Consider the following 7,504-nt stretch of genomic DNA (forward strand, 5'->3'; position numbering starts at 1 on the left):
ATAATCGTCGAGAAAACTTCTATTCTCAACGCTCTTGGCCTTTTCTTTTCAAGGTTTACTTTCTGACTGAGAGCATCAACGACAACATTGGCTTCACCAGGGTGGTAAAGTATCTCATAGTCGTAGTCCTTGAATAACTTGAGCCAACATCATTGCCACATATTCAATTCCTTCTGATTAAAGAGATACTGGATACTCTTATGATCAGTGAAAAGTTTGCACTTTGTGCCATAGAGGTAATGCTGTTGGATTAGGTGTCTAAGCCCATAACTATTATTAGTATGTATTCGACCCGAGAGTAGCATGGTCCATTTGGGTTGCATATCATCAGGACAATTTCTTAGGATGAACTTTTGAGAGAAGGTTAATTATGGTTTATTAATATATTATAAGTTATAATATATTAATATGAAATCATATGTTTTAATTAGTATTGATCAAGAATTAATTTGGAATTAATTTAGTGATCAAACGAGACTAATTAAATCTATGGGGACTAATTATGATAGTTAGTTATATTTATATGTGTTGGGCTTATGATTAATGTTGGACCAATTTTATGTATGGATACATAAAGAGTTGGGCCACATGAACCATAGATCATAAAAACCCAAGGGTATGGATTTGGGTTATATCCATGACCCTAGAAATCCCACATATAAATATATACTTCATTGCCCAAAATCGCCACTTGTATCTTCTTGGATTTCATTGTGTCCTTTGTGTGCATGGAATTCTCTCTCAAGTCCTACCTTTGTCCTTGACGTGTTGTGACTTCATTTGAGGCTTCCACACTATTGGGGCTAAGTTCTTAAGGCCAAATACATCAAGACTTCAAGCTCCATCAAAAGGTATGTTATACTAACTAGTATCTTATATGGTTTATGTTAAATGCATGCTAGTTGTAAGATTAATACCTTGGAAACCATTTGCATGTATAATTAATGAAAACATAGATCCAAGGTATTTAGGGTTGTATGTGCACCATAGGATGTTGTATTATACCAAAACCCAATAGCGGTATCAAAGCCATGGGTTGTCTTCAATTATACTTGTTGCAAGTTGCTGGAAAAAACTGAAAAAAATCGAATTTTTTGTTGTCGAGTCAGAAAACTCGACGAGTCCATGAACAAATTCATCCAACTCGTCGAGTTGGTTCATGAACTCAACGAGTTGGACCCCCTGACAACATATCTTCGAGTTTTTTTGGCCTGTTTTGGATTAGAATCATTACCACAAAGTGTTTTTGTTCATAAAATTTGTTTTCTGATACTATGGTAATGTTTATTCTCATCCAAATAAAGGATAATAATCAAAGTTTCAAGTTTTATACATGTTTATATGATGCTTGAAAAATGTTGACTATGAATGTTCATGTGTATGAGTTTGTTTAGATTAATAGGAAAAATTATGAGATAAGTTTTTTCAATCCAAATTAATCTAGAAGTCGTTCATAATATGTGTTTTTGTAACTTGTCCTCAAGTTACATGAAAAGTCACATTTATGTATTTTAAAACTCATAAAATTTCCATAAGTTATGAAAAAATTAAGAGTCACATTTTTAATGCTTTTAAAGTCTTCCATAACTTGTCTACAAGTTATGGAACATGAAGGGTTTTTTCCATTAAACCACTTTAAAATTCATAAGTTATGGAAACCATAAGTTTTTGAATTGTTCAAAACTTGTCCTCAAGTTTTGGAAATTGTAAAGTCGAACCCCATATACACTTTAATTCCAAACCCAAGACTTTTAAAAGTTAAAGTTCAAACTTTATGGACTTCATTAAATTAATTAAAGTGTCTAATTAAAAGAGTTAAGAATTCCATAAAGACATGATTTAAGTTTAATTAAATTAAAAGTATAGTTTAATTAATAGATTAAACCACCAAGTATTTTAAATGTTTAAAATACACCCTTATACTATTATAATATTAATAGTTAATACTTTTATATATATATATATATATATATATATATATATGTATAACAACAAAGTTAGTCTTACCGTTAGTAGGCCTCATTCACGAAGCCGGTCTATAAGGGGGGTACAAGGTTACTGCCTATAAAATGGTAGTTTAATGGGTGTCCACTCTCACCCACCGCTTCCTTGACTGGTGGAGGGTCGTTAGCCGAACGGGTTTGACAGGACTGTAATTATCCCTTCATTAAAAGTATTAATGATAGATACTAAGTAACTAAACCTTTTATAAATACCCAATCTTAGTTACTTAGGAAAATGTGAATTTGGTGCTAACCCATGAAATTCACACTTTGTACCTTACCAAGTCGTTGGTGGAGCGTGTGTGGGTAACCGGCACACTAACTTAGACTAGTAAGGATAACAAAAGGGTGACTTAATGTTTATCATAGATCGGTGGAGCGCGTGTGGGTAACCGGCACATCGATTAGGTGATAATATTAAGGGTACCAAGTGAATTTTCATGATAAAATTTGAGAGGGCACAATCGAGATTGAAACATGTCATTGAAAAGTTCAATGAATCTCAAAAGATCTAGGAGTTTCAAATACAATTAAAACCTAATAAATTATTTTGTTTTTCATGGTGGAAATTGGTGAATTGTCATTCACCTACTTTCAAATATCTTATAGCTTGGATTACGACATCCCTCTTTCAAGTTATAAAATATTGTGTTGGGTCCTAGCCTTAATATTTCATATTGGGTGTTATATTAAGGACTTAAAAATCAACTAACTTGAATATCTCCCATTTTAGATGTCTAGTTTAGACATCTATAATCTACCTAAATCTCTTGGAATTTCACTTCCTCCACCCCCCTCCAATTATTCTCCCTAACCCACAAGTTCAAGGTCACTCAAGCTCAATTGGCAAGCACGATCTATGTGTGATCACATCTTGGAGATGAAGTCACATATTGACAAGCCGGGAGAGTTGGGTGTCAGTCTTGAGAAAGTTGGATGTTCAATCACTTTCTAAGTCACATAGTGAGTTCTTTTAGGACTACTATATGACAGACCATGACTTGACCCTTAATGATCTTACCTATTTGCTTGGTGCTGCTGAATCAGAAATGATTTAAGGACTAGTAAAGCGATTTTGATTAGAAGATCAACTTCCCAAACCTTCTATTTCCAAAGGATAGGGCATTGGTTGCGAAGCTGCCTAATTTACCTGAACAATCATAAGGTTAGTAAAGTCAAAGAGTTTGACTTTACTTCGTGTAAAGTGCACTATCTAACTCTGTTAAGTTCCTATTTGAGATTCTTATACATGGTGTGACCAGATCATATTTTGATGTTTTGTAGAATCGATGAGAGGAAGCTTAAAGGAAGTATATGCTGATTCTGATCGCGAAGATGGATTTCGATCGCATGGTTCAGTGATCAGAATTGTGAGTTGTTTCTTAAGAGTTATGATATATTGCTTAGGAATAGATAACAACAAAATTTTCATATGCATTTGCATTGTAAGGATAAGTTTTCCACAAGTTTTAAATAAAATATAAGGTTTTATTTTATTTATTTTAAATATCCTTACAGTGGCATTTGTGAAAATGGTTGTTTATATGATTCCATTGATAGCAATATTGGAAAATGGATTTGATTCTTTCGAATGTGGTAGTGTCATAGATTACCAAATAAGGACAGATTCTCATCACCCAAGTTTCAATTGGACCGAAACTTGGAATCATACAAGTTCTATGATGAATGTGAATTTTCATCATTGGAAAATTAAGTCAAGTGAAAGGACTAAGGGATCGAGTACACATTCGTATGCACTGGTCAAGTCCACCACAAAGATCGATAAGAATATTTGTCATGATTTACTAAAGTTTAGTAAATATGGTTATACTTATAAGTTTAAGTATAATTCTGAAACATTAGAAAATATTCGATGTATGGCAGAACGAATGAGAAGAATCAAATTTGGCAGAAAGATAAAAGTTTCTCAAATCTGAAAAGATAGGAGAGTACTTTAGTGTCATGTTTTATGATCATCTTAATGATTACCATATCACAAATGATCCTCTAAGGACATCTTAGTGCTTTCTTATGGATAAGAAGAGGAGTCATGAATTGTTGGAATGGTTAAATCAAGAAGATGAGTCATACTTCGTTCCAAAAGCAAAGTCTTAGAGTTATACTCCAAGATTGTAACTTGAGTGACACATCTTAAAAAAGGTTTATTAACACTAGTCAAATGTAAGAGTAAAATGTTTTCTACTCTTGTACATTTGAAATTGGTAAGTTGTGATGTTTTGGATAAAACAGAGACCAACTTAGGACAATTGCATGAAGTGTTAGTCTTGATAAGAATCCGCACTATCCCTTGAATATTTGTTTTGACAAGATAGTCTTATATGTCAAGAGGACAGTGGGAGTCTTAAAGGTCTTGAAAGTTTCAAGAACTAATCAAGGATAAAACCTATAGTTCTTCACTAGCACACGACTTGAGGTTTATAACCTATCGTGTTGACATTTCTATGCCCATAACTACTTGGAAGCAATGGCAGGCCCTTGGGCTGCCAGGTGGCAAGAAGTTAAGGCTGCACAAGTTCAATCCATATGAATCTGGAAGTGTCACTAACCTTGTCTTGTGATTATGGTTTTGACAAAATTCATATGGATAGGAACTCATACACCATAAAATCTAAGTGTCATAAGGTTTCTCTCCGATTCATGAAAATGATGGTGAGGAAACGCTTTCTCTAAGTAGATTTTTAGTAGATAGCAATTGTGACATTTGAATTCTCAAAGTCGTTAGTGGAGCGTGTGTGGGTAACGGGCACACTAGCATAGACTTGTGAGAAATGGCAAAGGTCTAAACAATTGAGACTATGATTACGGTATCCCTTTTCATAGTTCTATAAAATTGTTTAGACACACATGTGAGCTATCTAAGGAAATGTGTATGATTTTGATAAAGTTTTATTGAAGCATCTTGTATCAGAAATCTGAACTTTGGTAAGAAAGTCAATAAAGTATTGATTTCTAGAAGTCCAGTTGTTTTCTGAGTACATGTCAAAGCTAGTGGGAGCATAAGTGTTATGCTAATAATCATCATGTTAGTGGGAGCATGATTATTATGTTAAGTATTAATTATAGAAAATAAAAGGGTTTCAATTGGGAAAAGTTGTTTTGCTATAATTAAGGGACACGAAATTATACTTCATTTCAATTCTAAAATCTTATATTGAGATTTTGATCATCTTTAGTCAAGGATATATATATATATATATATATATATATATATATATATATATATATATATATATATATATATATATATATATATATATATATATATGAATTTTGTGTTGGAATGGTTCAACATAAGGAAATTCTATATATATTGCATTTTCAAAATTCGATTATGATTACGGCATCCCTTTTCATAGTCAAATTTTGAGAACATGGCAAATAAAAAATATTGTAGCAAAAGATTGGTCTAGTATCATGTCTTTATGTGAGACATCATGAATCGTGTCTCATATGCTTCGGATATAGGATTGATTGCATGTGCTATAATATTTATCATTTCTAAATTTTCTGAATGCCTAAGGCATTAAGATCTAGAATTGGATATGACTAAAATGATTAAACAATTGTTAAGGACAATCTAAGGTTTACCAAAGATTGGTTGCTCAGGGATAGTTGGAAGTATAGTGTTAATTTTTGGAGAGGACCATAATTGAAATATTCTAAAAAGAGGCAACTCTTGTTCAGAAGTGATAGTCAAAATGAGAATATGGAAATATTCCCAAAGGTAGAAGTTGTTCATTCACTCTGTGTAAGATTAGGAAACTTAATGCAAGAAGGTTGTTCAAAGCAATGTACTTTGAATTTGAGACTTTGGTTCCATGGAATGCTCTCTATTGGGATACTTTGTAATGATTGTTGACAAGTCTTTGTGACTTTGTGCATAGTCATTACGAGAGGATCAATGCATATAAGTTTAGAATCTAATAGATTTCGTTAAATGGTAGGGATTTGGAATTCTTACATTTACGATAAAGATTTGGGATTATGAAATGAGCATCAATGGAATCATGTTCAATTGATCTATTTCACAAAGTAAAGATCATAGATAAACATAGTGTGCATACTTGGTGTATGGCATGACTAGTGTTTAGAAAACATAGCGTACATGCTTGGAGCATGGGACAACTATTGTTTTAATTCAAGTATAAAGTTGATTATTTGAAACATTATACAATGAATAATGAGTAATCAATACGGTGTTTAAATAAAAGGTGTTTTATTCACTCTCAAAGGTGCTTGGGACCATAGAGGATTAGTATTATTCTTGTGTTTCACTTTGCATGTTTTGACTTCCAGAATAACTAGGTTATTCTTTCCGAATGACTAAGTTATTCAAACCATCCACAGTCGATAATACGTTGGAAGTACGTATTAAGGCAAGACTGTCATGAATCGGGTTTGTAGATGTCCAAGGTAGTGGACATAGTAAGAGTTACTACAACATTCATGAGTACTCCTGGAATAGGGATTCGAGTCTTGGATTCAACCCACGCTCATTTGAATCACTTCATGGATTTTATCACGAGTGATCATGAGAAGATAATATATTATATTCTTCAAACCTAGAGATATGAGTTGTTACTGTGATTTGGTTGTACATTGATTGCACGAAAACGCATTCAGTAACTCGATGTTATAAAACGTGCCTTTGTGTATGATTAAAAAAGTAGTAGAACAAGCATATGAGTCGAATTTTATCCATTCCTTTTACCCTTGGAGGGATAAAAGCGATATCTGTTGGCCCCTCGATGATTTGGTGATGAAAAACGTAAGTGCTCGGCTGGGCCTGGACTGATTTGATTTGTTCAATTAGTCAGTCGTCATAAATCGGAAATCGGGAAACAATAAATGGACAGAGAGAATGATTATAATCCATGTCTCAGTCCATATGATATCTAGAATGGAGGAATATATGATGCCTTATCTAATGGACATGTCATTGATTTGTTCAGAGTTCGACAGCGGCTTTTAAAAGCTACGGTTGCTAGTCAGGATCTTGGAGTCATACTTGAATAATAGTTTTAGACTTATCCAAGTGGGAGACTGTTGGATTAGGTGTCTAAGCCCATAACTATTATTAGTATGTATTTGACCCGAGAGTAGCATGGTCCATTTGGGTTGCATATCATCAGGACAATTTGTTAGGATGGACTTTTGAGAGAAGGTTAATTATGGTTTATTAATATATTATAAGTTATAATATATTAATATGAAATCATATGTTTTTATTAGTATTGATCAAGAATTAATTTGGAATTAATTTAGTGATCAAAAGAGACTAATTAAATCTATGGGGACTAATTATGATAATTAGTTATATTTATATGTGTTGGGCTTATGATTCATGTTGGACCAATTTTATGTATGGATACATAAAGAGTTGGTCCACATGAACCATGGATCATAAAAATGTTGGATAAGGTGTCTAAGTCCATAACTATTTCTGATAAGTACTTGACCCGACCCGGCATGGTCCATTT

This window comes from Lactuca serriola, chromosome 4 (assembly GCF_051521515.1).
Source record: "Lactuca serriola cultivar US96UC23 chromosome 4, Lser_US96UC23_V15, whole genome shotgun sequence".
Taxonomy (NCBI): Eukaryota; Viridiplantae; Streptophyta; class Magnoliopsida; order Asterales; family Asteraceae; genus Lactuca; species Lactuca serriola.